We start from the raw sequence: 16,110 nt of genomic DNA on the forward strand, positions 1-16,110 counted from the left end.
TAAATGGAGAAAAAATTGAAGTTGTCAAGGATTTCATTTTACTTGGATCCACAATCAACACCCATGGAGGCAGCAGTCAGGAAATAAAAAGACTCATTGCATTGGGTAAATCTGCTGCAAAGGACCTCTTTAAAGTGTTGAAGGGCAAAGATGTCGCTTTGAAGACTAAGGTGCACCAGACCCAATCCATGGTATTTTCAATCCCATCATATGCGTGTGAAAGCTGGACAATGAATAAGGAAGGCCGAAAAAGAATTAATGCCTTTGAATTGTGGTGTTGGTGAAGAATATTGAATACACCATGGACTGGCAAAAGAATGAATAAATCTCTCCTAGAAGAAGTACAACCAGAATGCTCCTTAGAAGCAAGGATGGCGAGACTGAGTCTTACATACTTTGGACATGTTGTTGGAGGGATCAGTCCCTGGAGAAGGACATCATGGTTGGCAGAGTACAGGGTCAGGGGAAAAGAGGAAGACCCTCAACGAGGTGGATTGACACAGTGGCTGTAGTAATAAGCTGAAGCATAACAACGATTGTAAGGATGGCACAGGACAGGGCAGTGTTTCATTCTGTTGTGTATAGGATCGCTATGGGTCAGAACCGACTCGAGGGCAGCTAACAACAACAACAACAGGAAACTTCTACAACTTTGCTTTCATCAAGATGTACTACCTTCTCCTATATTGTATGTTGTCTTTCTTCTCACCGAAGTTAACAATTAAGTGATTTTCTCTCCACATCCCCCAGTTCCATCATAACCATCAAAGGTTCTTTTTTTCTACATGAAAATCTTTTCTTGCATTTTTATGCTAGTGGTCTCATGCAATTTTTTTCCTTTGTGATTGACTTATTTCAGTCATAATAATGCCCTCTGGATTTGTTTACATTGCAAGATGTTTAAAAGGTTTCAATGTTTCATCATTGTTGTTTATCATTGCATAATATTCCATTGTATGTACACACCATCTTCTTGCTATTGTGAATAAAGCTGCAATGAACATCAGTGTGCATATGTGTATTTCTGTGATGGTTCTTATTTCTCTAGAATATTTTCCTAGGAGTGGGATTGCTGGATCTTATGGTATTTCTTTTGCTAGCTACTTAAGGAGGTGCCATATTTATACTGTAATTATGCCATCAACTAGGGCTCCTAGCATTTCCCCTGTTTTCTTATGCTGGGTTCTCTACAGAAGCAAAAGCAGTGAAGTGTATATATAGAGAAAAATAAAGGCACAGAGAGAGAAAGATTTATATAAAGGAAACGGGTTAAGTGATTGTGGAGGCTGGTACCTCCCAAGTCGGTGGATCAGAATAGAGGCTTCTCCTGATTCACACAGCCACAAGGACTAATGAACCAAAGATCAGCAGGTCAGAGAGAAGGGCGCTTGGCTCACAGGCTGTGAGGATCAATGAATCCAAAGATTGCAGGTAAGCTACTTGCCGAACTCCCTGTAACTGAAGGTCAGATGAACAGGAGACAGCTGCAGGATCCAGAGAGAGCAAAGCCCAAAACACCCTCTTATTTCTGGATGTAGGCTACACGCCCAAGGAAACTGTTTTTCAACTGATTGGCTCCTCACAGCAGATCCCATCACAGGGGTGATCCCTTATAAACACTGCGAAACATCACCCAGCCAAGTTGACAATCTGAACCATTACACCTGTTTTTTTTTTTTTTTTTTTTCCCCATGATCTCTATCATTGTAGGTTCTGTATTTAGGCCTTTGGATCCTTTCGAGTTAATCATTCTGTATGGTGTGAGTTATGGGTCCTGTTTCATTTTTTTTACACATGGACATCCAGGTTGGTCAGCATTGTTTTTTAAAAAGACTGGTTTTCCTCATTCAATGTACATTGGTCCTTTGTCAAAAATTAGCTGACCATATTTGGATAGATTTATGATTGTGCGCTTGATTTTGTTCCACTGATCTATCTGTACCAGTTTCAGGCTGTTTTGACTACCATGGCTGTATAGTAGGTGCTGAGATCAGGTAGTGTGAGACCTCCTATTTTACTTCTTTTCTCCAATAATGCTTTGCTTATCCAGGACCCATAACTCACACCATACAGAATGATGGTTTCATTCTTTTCCATGAAAAGTGGGTGAATAATTTAGCATCTTGTTCAAGAATGCTGTTGGTATTTAGATTGAAATTGTATTATATCTGTAGATCCCTTTGTATGGAATTGACATTTTCACAACCCAAAAGCATGGTATGTTTCTCCATTTATGTAAGTCCCTTTTGTTATCTTGCAGTAGTGTTTTGTAGTTTTCTTTATATAGGTCTTTTACACACATGGTTAGATTTATTCTTAAGTGTTTTATCTTTTTAGAGGTCATTATAAATGGTATTGTTTTCCTAATTTCCTTTTCCAAGTTTTCTTTGTTGATCCTTAGGAATCCAACAGATTTTTCGATGTTGACTTTGTTTTCTGCTACACTGCTGAATTTTTCTATTAGTTCCAGGAGTTTTCCTGTGAGATCTTTGGGCTTAAGTGTTGAGTTTTTAGGAGCTCCCAGTTATCTAGTTTATCTCCTGGTGTTTGTTAGTTATGGTTTGTGTTGTATTTATGCCATATACAAGGGCCCCTAGCATTTCTCCTGTTTTCTTATGCTGGCTTATGTTTAGGATCATATCATCTGTGAGTAAGGATAGCTTTCTTTCTTCCTTTCTAAGCAGGTTGCCGTTTATTTCTTTCTCTTGCCTTATTGCTCTAGGTTGGATTTCCAGCACAACGTTAAATAACAGTGGTGATAAAGGGGAACAATTGTTGTCTGACACTTTTGTTCCTTTGGCTCTGTGGATCGTATGAATGAGCAGTCTTGCAATTTAAATGATCAGCTTATGTTGAGAAAGAGAGAGGAAAAGGACCATTATACACCAGTGCATAGACGATAATACAGAAGTTGAATAAATTTCTAATTCACTCAAATTCGTATAAACAGAAGTGACTGGTTTAGGACAGGAATTTAGCTCTTTTGTCTCCAATTCTACTGTGCTTTCTTTCTATTAGCTCTAAGGCTGTCATTCTGAGAGGTCATGAATATTAATTTCCTCTTCAGAACAGACAATCATTAGGGCCATTTCAATATTCCTAGATTATGCCTGAATATTATTTACTCAAAGGTTGCAGGGCTAGTAGTATCAGGTCTAGAAATCTTTCCAAGATTTGTTTAGTCAAGTTCACCTTTATTAAGACTAAAGAATGTACTGCAAGATTCATCTGGTAATATCAAGGAATCAAATTTTAAAATTTCTTTTCTAATGTGCATATGAAAGAATAAATAATCAAAGGTACTCAGGAAAAAAAAAAGACTGAAAAAGATAATAAAGCAAATTAGAGTAGGAAGGCTAATCCTGCAAAGTATTAAAAAAATTATAAAGTATCTGTTATTAAAATAGTGTAATATTGGGGCCAAGAGATGTTCAGGAGCCATATGGGCATCTTTCCTTAGCCATACAAGAAAAAGATCAATTTGGACCTTTTTCTTACTTCTTGCATCAAATTATATTCTGAAAACAAAGTTTAAAATTTAGACTACATGAATATACAGAAATTTTTGTAGCAAAAAAAAGAACATAAATTAAAATCACAAATGAAAAAATCTGGAAAAAATTACCAGTTATGTCACATAGAATAGAGGAGAAAATAACACTCCTATGGAAAAGTGGACATAAGATATGATTAAAGAGTCCTCACTAAGAAAATACAAATAGCTCCAAAAGGTATGAAGGCCTGTTCAATAAGAGTCAAAATAGTAGAAGCACATGTAAAAACTGCTCTTAGATATCATTTCTCACCTATCAGGAGGGTATTTGTAATTAGTCAATTAATATTTGATAATTATGTCTCCTGTAGTTACAATATGATCAGTATGAATTGGAATCGACGAAATGACTTTTTTTTTTTTTTTTGTAGTCACATATACTTGACAACTATTGGACATTATGGAAGTGTTCAGAAAGCAGAGGAAGATGATTTTAAAATATAAATTGTTTCTTATAAAATTTATAATATAATATATTATATAATTTATATGTATAAATTATATAAATATATAATTTTTCTCCAGGTTTTCTAGTACAGCTAAAAAAGGTAGTTAATTGGGTATTTTTTGTCCTCTAGAAAATGGGGCAACTTGTAGTCTCTAGGGTTTATGTCCGAAGGTTGTGAGTACAAATGTAATGTTGCATATACTTCTCTCCCATTCAGGTTTCCCAGAGGCAGCAGAAGCCTTCTCTTTGCCATTAGCAGGTTTGTTAAAAATTCTAAAGACATTATTAACGTCAAAGTCGGATATCTAGGATACAATATGTGGGGGAAAACATAACCTTTAGAAGTAGAATTCTTGAGGAATATTGAGCCAAAACAAAAGGTACATATCTGAACATGCAAGGAAGAAGATGCGCCATCTTTATGCCAAGCTTTGCATAGAGAACTGGGCTCATTAAAAAAAAAAAAAAAAAAAACTAACCTATTGCTGTTGAGTTGAACCTAATTCACGAAACTCCTCAGTAATAGTGCCCTGGGTGCCAGGTACCTTGGGTAGGGGAATAGAGTTGCCATGAGAGGTTTGGGAATGTGTATTTTCTTCCTCTTGTAAATTTTGGGAGCAGTTTTCAAGGTAGGGTAGATAAGTATTTAAGCAGAATGTAATAAACAGAAATTGAACAGTCTTTTGAAAAAGAATCTATCTATGTATGTATGTATGTATCTATCTATCTATCTATCTATCATCTATCTATCATCATCATCATCTATCTGTCCATCTATCTATCATCTATCTAAACTTCCACCTTTAATGATTATAAAGCATAAAGGAGGGAAAGCATGTGTTCCCTAACATCAAAAGAACAATAAAATGGGAGGAAATTATAGGGAAGGAGATTTTAGCTATCCTATTCCTTTTTTTTTTTTTTTTATTCCTAGACTAAAACCAAACCCAGTGCCGTTGAATCGATACCAACTCATAGCGACCCTATAGGACAGAGTAGAACTGCCCCATAGAGTTTCCAAGGAGTGCCTGGGTTTATTCCTGGACTAAATAAGAGCATAAATTTATCATCAATTTAATATAAATATTTGGGAAAGAAAATAGTCTTTACATTAAAGACATGCATTTGTTTAAAATAAAAATTTAAATGACTTAAATGAAATACGTTGTTCAAAAATGTGAATTAAAATCACTAGTTTTGTGATGGGTTACCTTTTGAGGTTGTCTTCAACACTCAGGATTATATAGGAACAGGATGGGGCTATTGAGGAACTGAGTATAGCACATGACCTGACATCTTTATTTCTGGACTATCTGAAAATGATTTGTTGGGTTTCAGAATCAGAGAAGAACTTACCACAAATCAGACGGAGAAAGAGTTTCCCAGTTTGTTAGAACCTGACAGGTGCTCGTCACCAATTCAAGAAATACAATGATTGTGTGTGTGTGTGTGCATGCTACTGTTTTCTCATAAATGCCCTAATTGTGCCCTACCATTCCATGTTTTTAATTCTTATAATATGTAATACAGGGACAGAATGAGTATCCTAGGTGTATTGAAGAAAGAGAAGTGAATGAGAGAGACTTGGGAATGGGAATTTCTAACTCAAAGAGTCTTTAGTTATTCCTGTGTGAAGACATCTCTAAGTCCCATTCTCCTGTGTTTCATCTGGATGCTGCTCTCTACTATATCTCTGTGGCACATAACAGTGTTATTGGAATATTTCCCATAGTTTTAGAGTCTAGTTTGCTCAAAATTTAAGGGGGTGATCATTAACTAAGGAAATATATTAGTAGGTAGATATAAAAGATGGACCATTGTATGGGGTGGAGAAATGGACACATGGCTGTGGGTTATAGACTGGACTTTATCTGCATGTCATTGTGAAAGTCAAGGATTCTTCTGACTTCTGTTATGCCATCTTTAGAATATGAATGCATACCAGATTATATTAATCATCTGCTCTAGTCTTTTAATTTCTCAAGCCATGAGGGAGAATTAGAATTTAGAACTCCCAGATTTGAAAAATGAAAAAAAATGTTGTCGACAAGTCAACTTGGATTCACGATGACCCCGAGAGTGTAAGATTAGAACTGTGCTCCATAAATTTTTCAGTGTCTGATTTTTCAGAATTACATTACCGGTCCTTTTTCCAAAGGTATCTCTGGGAAGACTGGAGCCTTCCAATTTTGGTTTGTTGCCTAGAGCATTAACCAATGGCACCACACAAGCTGTAAAAACTAATAAAAACTTATTTCGCTATCAGATTTACTGTGTCAGAAAGAAAAACAAACACCAACATACTACGCAGAAGTAACAATAAAAACACAAATGGGAATTGTCAAGGCTGTCCATTCTTTATGTCCGTACTGTTACATGTTATGAGGCAATTAACTGACACAATTCAGATTTTTCAGATTTTTGTTATTGACTGTGTGGCTGACATAATCTAGCATCAGGACAGGCTTGTCTTCTATGAACTGATAACATTCAAGGAGAATTGAAAGTGTTATGTAAGAATTTGACATAAAATTACCACACAATCCCTAAATTCCTTGAGAAAATTTTAAAAATAAATGCATATTATGTTTCAAAATTTGAGAAATTTACCATATTTTATTTAATAAAAATATAGAGAGATTCTGAAAGAGATATTTTTTCCAGTCTTGGCAAGGGGTACTTGACCAAGCATCCTATATCCTCACTCTGTTTAATATATATATTTTTTTGATTTCTAGGGCTGACTTTTAGATTTCGACAAACAGAAGCCATGTTATTGTCAGACAGAAATAAAAGCGGGGCCACGTTCACCCTTTTGGGCTTCTCAGATTGCCCAGAACTGCAGGTTCCCCTCTTCTTGGTATTTCTGGCCATCTACAGTGTCGCTGTTGTAGGGAATCTTGGGATGATTATAATCATCAGAATTAAGCCCATACTGCACACCCCCATGTACTTTTTCCTCAGCCACCTCTCATTTGTGGATTTCTGCTATTCTTCCATCGTTGCTCCCAAGATGCTGGTGAACCTAGTTGTAGAAGATAGAACCATTTCATTTTTAGGATGTGTAGTGCAATTATTTCTCTTTTGTACCTTTGTGGTGACTGAATCCTTTCTATTAGCTGTAATGGCCTATAACCGCTTTGTGGCCACTTGCAACCCTCTGCTCTACACAGTTGCCATGTCTCAGAGACGCTGCGCTATGCTGGTGGTGGGATCATATGCATGGGGAATAGCATGTTCCTTGGTTCTGATATGCTCTGCTTTGAAATTGTCTTTTCATGGTTTCAACACAATCACTTCTTCTGTGAGTTCTCCTCACTTCTGTCTCTTTCTTGCTCTGATACTTCTCTTAGTCAGTTGTTGCTTTTCATCTTTGCCACTTTTAATGAGGTGAGTACATTACTCATCATTCTCACATCTTATGTGTCCATCATTGTCACCATCTTGAAAATGCATTCAGCCAGTGGTCGTCGTAAGACGTTCTCTACCTGTGCTTCTCATCTGACTGCCATCACTATCTTCCATGGCACCATCCTTTTCCTCTACTGTGTGCCCAACACCAAAAACTCCAGACGTACCATTAAAGTAGCCTCTGTGTTTTACACAGAAGTGATCCCCATGTTGAATCCCTTGATCTACAGTTTGAGGAATAAGGATGTCAAGAATATAGTCATCAAGATAATGGACACCAAAGTCTTTTCTCATTAAGCATACTATCTTAATAGAATTTGTCCCTAATTTTTAAATAAACTGTGTATAAAAGACTGTCTTTAAACATAGTTTTAAATATTATCGCTAATATTGCACAATAGTAACGAAGTGGTTTGGTTCAAAGAAACCAAACTTGGTTTTGTCTCTTAATTGAAAGAAAAGGGCAGCAATGTCTCTCATCTTTAGTTTTAAATCTCTAAAACTGTGATACCATGAGTTAGCTCATAATCTGATAGTCAAGACCAAAAGATAATTTAGATATCTTTGGAGGAACTTTTCATAATCTGAGTAAATATTAACTCCACCCCTCTTCCTTATAAGATTCCTGGAGTATAACAGGTTCTCAATAAACGCAGGTTTATTACTTACACGTATACACAAATGGAAGTAAAAATAAGACATAAGCCTTGCCTTCAAGAAATGTATAATCTCGTGGGGTGGTGGAGCATAAAGAAAGTGCTGTTGCGTAAGGCCAACTATAATATTTATCCTAGAAGGCTTGGGGCAAGAAAAAATTCAAATCAGTTTAGGGACATTAGACATATGTCTTCATAAAAGAGGTATTATCTGAAATTGGCCTGGATAACGGGCAGTATTTTAGGAGAAATATTAAATGAAGAAGCCATTTTATTCAGGAGAGACTAGAATGAGCAGACTCAAGGAAATGAGAATGTAATATTGAGTTCACCAATTTTGATTTTGTGAATATTGCATAATGTGTGTGTGAGTGTGTGTGTGTGTGTGGTATCTTACATACATGAATGCAAAGTAGAATAAATCTGGTCTATAACCAGAACTTGTTTTCAAAAGAGCTCCAACATGACTGAATAATAATTTTGATAGGCTGTACCAGAGGCTTAGAAATGGATCGCAGAAAATAATTACGTGCAAAAAATAGGGACAATGTATACCTGCCCTATCTGTGTTTTGTGCTATTATTTTGCCAGCCTAACCATCACAAATGTTATATGTACTTTATTAATTTATTTTTATTTATATATATTTTTGAAATATGAGCATAATTACTGAATCTTTCTCAACAGTACTCCCATCCACCATGAAGAATTCAAATTAATTACCTGGATTTGCCAAACATGTTGCACAGTAATTGCCACACAATTTTACTCTAAATAAAATAAAAGACAGGCTGTCATTTGCATTTAGACATTTGTAATTCAGTCAATTCAAAATGTTAGATCTATCTCATTTTAACAACTCAGTTTTGCTTTATTAACTTGTATGTCCTTCTCTTTACTCAATACATCTAGATTAAATTCCAAATAAAACACTAATATAGTGGGAGTCATTAGTTTGTCAGGTGTTTTAGTGAGGGAGAAAAAAATAATTTGCAGGACAATTTTATATAGCTCAAGAAATTATTTGGAAGAATCATGTGACTTTAAACTTATGATCATTATTCTAATTTTTAATTTTCAGGTCTATAGTTCAGTTCTATAGTGCCACTGGATGGCAATAGATTTCTTATGCATTAGTTGATAAGGTATTAATTAAACAGTCATTGTACATGCAAATATAAAGACTGTAGAAGCATTGTCTTATGTATTGAATATCTGCTGAGATAATGGTTTTTCATTTGTTTAACTTCTGTTTCTTTGGGTATTTACCAATTTATCTTTCATTACATGTCTGACACTCATATAATTCATAATTTATTTTGATGTTAGGGAATAATCAATATTAGTCTTAAATTGAATCAATGATATGTAATCAGTCCCCTTTTACAGAGAACTTTCACTTCTTTCTGTGTTGGGGAATGATAACCACATTTTGTGGTTGAAGTGACACAGCCAACTTAGCTTTTACTCTGGTGAAACTGAGACTCATATAGTTGAATTAACTTGGCTACAATTGTAAAAGCAACTGTTGACAGAATTACAGCAATCATTTAAGAATCCAGCTACACCAGCAAACACCTTTTCTGGTAAATACTTTCATACAATCTCATGTTCTTTCATTTTCAAATTGTGACATTCCAGGTTCATTATGGTGGATCCATTTGCCTGTAAGTTGGACATAATATGTGAGTAGTTTTCAAATTTTTTGTCCACATACTATTAAATTAGTTTTGTAAATGTATATACACCCTGGGAATTCAATCTGACATATAAAATATTTCATCATATGCATAAATATCAGAAAAAATGTAATCTCCATTACACATCATAATTCATTCAAACTGTATAAACAAGATCATTTTGAGCAATCAGATTTATGTTTTCCCTTCTTCTCCTAAACTCATATTTCAATTTAACTTTCCCCATAGAGCCTAGTGATTAAGAGCTACAGAAGTTTGGCAGTTTAAATCCACCAGGGATTCCTTGGAAATCCTGCGGGGCAGTTCCACTCTGTCCTATACGATTGCTATGAGTCAGAATCGACTTGATGGCAACGGGTTCGTTTGGGTATTTTAAAATGCTTTTAGTGTTATTGAAAGTTCTTTTTAAATTGTTTATTTTATAACAATACAATAATAACTACACTATTAAAGCTGTATTTGCATTGCAAATTTAGATAAAAGTATAATCGAGCTTAAAAAATATTATTGGAAATATTTTTGTCAGAAGAATAGTTTTGGATTTTTAATTTAGATGTATTAATATTTTAATGGAAGAACAAAACTTAATGTTAGAAGGCAATACTTTCAGCATCAATTCTATTTCTATGTTTTAATAGCTGAAAATGCTGTGATAAATTGGTCATATTAAAAGCAAATGGAAATAAAAACTGTTGAAAATTATGTTGTAATAGCAATTGCACTCAACTCTTTCAACTCCATCCAAGTTATGTGCCAATTTCTCACGTTCATCTTTCATCAAAAATTATTTTTTGAAATGCTTGAAATGTAAGTAGATTGTCTTCCAAATTTTATTGGAAGTTAATATTTTGGAAATGACTTTTCCTTTAAAATGATTTGTTACTCACTTTTAACACAGTCCAAATTTCCAAAGCCTTCCAGTACCCTTTGAAGCTGTACACATCAAGTGATTGAATCCGTTTGACCAATCCTTGAATGTAGTCACTCTTGAGAATTGTTTTGGGTAACAGAGGTGGCAAAAGTGACAATAAGGCCAGTTCCAAGACTTTGCGAGGCTTTGATGTTTTTGTACACTCTCTTGTAACCTGGCGAAGTTGTCATATGAATAAAAACAGACTAGAGTATTGGCTAATGGGAGAAGCGCACAGCGCAGCTGCCCAGTCCTTCAGCCGTACCAGCTGACATCTAGCCTGCCGCCGGACTTGAGAATGAGATCCTCTGACGTCAGCTGACCGGACAGTGTATCCCATAAACTGAGCCAAGGTCAGTCAAGCATAGATAAGATGGGCAGAACTATCCACCTGACCCATGCAATTGTGACAAATAACAAATGTTTGTTGTTTTAATAAATACATTTTTGAGAGGTTCGTCCGTAGTAAAAGGACCTCGAATGCCTGACGCAGCCATTTTATTCTCCAAGGGCTAAGCAATTCACTGTGAGAAGCACAATTGAAGATTTGCCAGCCTGACCACCCAAGGAAGAGGTGCAGTTAGACATCTGGGCACCATCCTGGAATTGTTTCTTCTTTTGTATCTTTTTTTATTTTGTAATTAAGTTTTTGGTAATAGTTTAGACAGCAAGTTAGGTTCCCATTTGACAATTTCCACACCAATTGTTTAGTGACTTTAGTTATATTTATCACAACGTGTAGACATTCCCTTTAATTGTGTTCTGTTTGTTCCAATTCCAGTACACTAGTTTCCATGCCCCCTTATCTTCTCATCTTTGATTCTGTGTAATTGTTGACCATTAGTTCTCATGTACTCTTAGTACTGATGGTTTTTCAGTACAGAACAGATCTTATGGGTAACATGCTTTATTTTGTGTGCCTCTCTGTTATTTGGTTATATGATGACGTCATGGGGGAGGCTTGGTTACATGTTTAAAGAGAGCCCCGAGGTGACAGTCTCAGGGAGTCCTTTGTTCTCTAATGTTCCAATTTGTCTGGATTTTTTAAATAAGAATTTGTGTTCTGCTCCACATTTTTCTCCAGTTCTCTACAGGACCATCTTTTGTGACCCTGGTCAATGTTGGTAGCTGGGCACCATCTTCTTCTCTGGTCTCGGGATAGAGGATGTTGTGGTTTCTATAGATTTGTTTTTTTCTTGAGTTTTTGGATGGCTTCTTACTGTTTTGCTTCTGGAGAGTAGAAACCTGTAGTTTTGTCTTAGATGGTTGCTCACAAGCTTTTAAGACCCCGGATGCTACTCACTTCACTTGGATGCAGATTATGACTTTTGTGAGCTATGTTGTGCCAATTTACTGAATTGTTCCATGAGACTATTGTCCTAAGCTTTAAATCCAGAACCCAATCTTTGAAAGAGTTTGATTATGTCTGTGGAGTATCCGTATTTGTGTTGTCAATGAACATATGTGCCTGTGCCCATATATGTATATTTACATATACATATAGATACTTATTTCTGTTCTCATCTATGCACACATCTCTATCCACACGTTTACCAATGTGATTATACACATCCATATGTCCTTAAACATTCATTGTTACTTTGGTTTTGCTCTGCTCACTACGTCCACATTTGGTGCCACACTTCCCATCACCAAAAAAAAAAAAAAAATCAAGTCTCCAAGACCTAAAGTATATATTCCCCTCATTCCACCTTTCCCCAGTAACCACAAATGAACATTGTGAACATTGGTCTCTCTACATATATAATAGTAAAAGAGGGATCATACAATATTTGTCCTTATATGCTTGACTTATTTAGTATTATTCCCTCCATGTCAATCCATGCTATGTTTTGCAACTCATCATTGTTCTTTATGGTTACATAGCATTCCGTTGTAAGTATATGCCACAATTTAATTATCCGTTCATCCCTGATGCACGCTTCCATTGTTTTCATTTATTTGCTATTATGAATAAAGCAGCAGTGAATATAGTTGTGCATATGTCTGTTCTTGTCATTATTTTTAGGTCTCTAGGGTATATATCTAGGACGGGGATTGCTGGATCATAGGGTAGTTCTAGTTCTAGTTTTTTTTTGAGAAAGCACCATACTATTTTCTATAGTGGTTGTAGCATTTTGTAGTTTCACCAGCAGTGGCCAAGTGGTCCAATCTCCACACATCCTTGCCAACATTTATTATTCTCTTTTTTTTTTTTTCTTTTTTTTATCAGTACCATTTTGGCCAGGGTAAGATGGTATTTCTTTGTAGTTTTAATTTCTTTGTCTTTAAGGGCTAATGATTGTGAACATATTTTTATATATTTGTTGGCTGCTCGGATGATTTCTTTGGTGAAGGTTCTGTTCATGTCCTTTGCCCATATTTTAATTGGGTTGTTTGTCTTTTTTTGGTGAGTTTTTGTACTTTTCCATAAATTTTAGACATTAGGCCCTTGTCTTAGACTAGGTTCTCTAGAGAAGCAAAAACAGTAAAGCATATAAATGTATATATATAGAGAGAGAGATTTATATCAAGGAAATGGCTCATGTGGTTGTAGAGGCTGCAACGTCCCAAGTCCATGGGCCACAATAGAGGCTTCTCCTGATGCACATAGCCACTGGGGCTGTGAAGATCAATGAATCCCAGAGATCAGCAGGCAAGACTGCATGTGAACTGCTAGCTCAAGTCCCAAGAACCGGAGATCAAATGAACAGGAGCCAGCTGCAGGATCCAGAATGAACAAAAGCCCACAAACACTGCCAGAATATCCACTTATATTCAAAGCAGGCCACACACCCAGGGAAGCTCCCTTTCAAATGATTGGCTACTTAAAGGAGACCCCATCATGGAGGTGGTCACATAACATCAAATCTCATCGTGGAAGTGATCACACCATTACATGACTATCAAACCACTGAAAATCATGGCCTAGCCAAGTTGACACACAACTTTATCCATCACCACCCTCATTAGATAATTCATTTCTGAAGATTTTTTCCCATCTGTAGGGTCGCTATGAGTCAGAATCGACTTGACGGCACTGGGTTGGGTTTCTGGGTAGGTTTATTTATTCCTTTATAAAGTCTGTTGAAGAGCATAAGGTTTTAATTTTTTTATGAGCTCCCTTTCATCTACTTTGTTTTCTTCTATTTGTGCATTTGTTGTAATGTTTGTTATCCTATCATTATAAAAGGTTATGTCCCATAGTTTTCTTCCCATACTTTCTTCCAGGAATTCTATGGGTTTTAGTTTAACATTTAGATCTTTGATGAATTTTCAGTTAGTTTTTTGTGCGTTGTGAGATATGGGTTCGGTTTCATTTTTCTGCAGGTGGATATTCATTTTTGGCAGCACCATTTACCAAAAAGACTGTTTTTACCCCTACAGAGTGGACTTTGATCTCTTGGTAAAAATCAGTTATCCATAGATGGCTGGGTTTAAATTTGAGTTCTTAATTCTGTTCTGCCCCATGTGTCTCTCAGTTTGTCATACTGTGGGGGCTTGTGTGTTGCTGTGTTGCTGGAAGCTATGACACCGGTATTCAGATACCAGCAGGGTCACCCATGAAGGACAGGTTTCAGCTGAGCTTCCAGACTAAAACAGACTAGGAAGAAGGATGTGGCAGTCTACTTATGAAAACCATTAGCCAGTGAAAACCTTATGAATAGAAGCAGAACATTGTCTGATATAGTGCTGGAAGATGTGCCCTCCAGGTTGGAAGGCACTCAGAAGACAACCAGGGAAAAGCTGCCTCCTCAAAGTAGAGTCGACCGTAATGACATGGATGGAGTAAAGCTTTAGGGACCTTCATTTGCTGATGTGGCATGACTCAAAATGAGAAGAAATAGCTGCAAACATCGATTAATAATCGGAACCTGGAATGTATGAAGTATGAACCTAGGAAAATTGGAAATCATCAAAAATGAAATGGAACTCATAAACATTGATATCCTAGGCCTTAGTGAGCTGAAATGGACGGGTATTGGCCATTTTGAATCTGACAATCATATAGTCTACTATGCTGGGAATGACAACTCGAAGAGGAATGGTGTGGCATTCATCGCCAAAAAAGAACGTTTCAAGATCCCTCCTGAAGTACATTGCAGTCAGTAACAGGATAATATCCATACGACTATTATTCAAATTTACACACCAACCACTAGGGCCAAAGATGAAGAAATAGAAGATGTTTATCAGCTGCTGCAATCTGAAATTGATCCAACATGCTATCAAGATTCGTTGAAAATTACCGGCGATTGGAATGCAAAAGTTGGAAACAAAGAGGAAGGATCAGTAATTGGAAAATATGGCCTTGGTGATAGAAACAATGCTGGAGACTGAATGATAGAATTTTGCAAGACCAACGACTTCTTCATTGCAAATACTTTCTTTCACCACTGTAAACGGCAACTACATAGATCTCGCCAGATAGAACACACAGAAATAAAGTTGCCTACATGTGGAAAGAGACGACGGAAAAGCTCAATATCATCAGTCAGAACAAGGCCAGGGGCCGACTGTGGAACAGACCATAAATTGCTCATATGCTAGTTCAAGCTGAAACTGAAGAAAATCAGAGCAAGTCCACAACAGCCAAAATATGGCCTTGAGTATATCCCACCTGAATTTAGAGACCATCTGAAGAATAGATTTGATGCATTGAACACTAGTGACCGAAGACCAGATGAGTTGTGGAATGACATCAAGGACATCATCCATGAAGAAAGCAAGAGGTCACTGAAAAGACAGGAAAGAAAGAAAACGCCAAGATGGATGTCAGAGGAGACTCTGAAACTTGCTCTTGAGCATCTAGCAGCTAAAGGAAAAGGAAGAACTGATGAAGTAAGAGAGCCAAACAGAAGATTTCAAAGGGCCTCTCGAGAAGACAAAGTATTCTAATGACATGTGCAAAGAGCTAGAAATGGAAAACCAAAAGGGAAGAACACGCCTGGTGTTTCTCAAGCTGAAAGAACTGAAGAAAAAATTCAGGCCTTGAGTTGCAATAGTGAAGGTTTCCATGGGGAAAATATTAAAAGATGCAGAAAGCATCAAAAGAAGATGGAAGGAATACACAGAGTCATTATACCAAAAAGAATTAGTCGATATTCAACCATTTCAAGAGGTGGCATACGATCAGGAACCGATGGTACTGAAGGAAGATGTCCAAGATGCTCTGAAGGCATTGGCAAAAAACAAGGCTCCAGGAATTGATGGAATATTAATTGAGATGTTTCAACAAACAGATGCAGCGCTGGAGGTGCTCACTCGTCTATGCCAAGAAATATGGAAGACAGCTTCCTGGCCAACTGACTGGAAGAGATCCATATTTATGCCTATTCCCAAGAAAGGTGATCCAACCGAATGTGGAAATTATAGAACAATATCATTAATATCACATGCAAGCAAAATTTTGATGCAGATCCTTCAAAAAT

General features: G+C 36.5%; 1 pseudogene; it reads left to right on the forward strand.

Moving 5' to 3' along the window:
- Window positions 1-6,771: 6,771 nt before the first annotated feature.
- On the forward strand, window positions 6,772-7,709 carry LOC100667076 (olfactory receptor 5D18-like; annotated as a pseudogene).
- Window positions 7,710-16,110: the final 8,401 nt, after the last annotated feature.

This window comes from Loxodonta africana, chromosome 7 (genome assembly GCF_030014295.1).
Source record: "Loxodonta africana isolate mLoxAfr1 chromosome 7, mLoxAfr1.hap2, whole genome shotgun sequence".
NCBI lineage: Eukaryota > Metazoa > Chordata > Mammalia > Proboscidea > Elephantidae > Loxodonta > Loxodonta africana.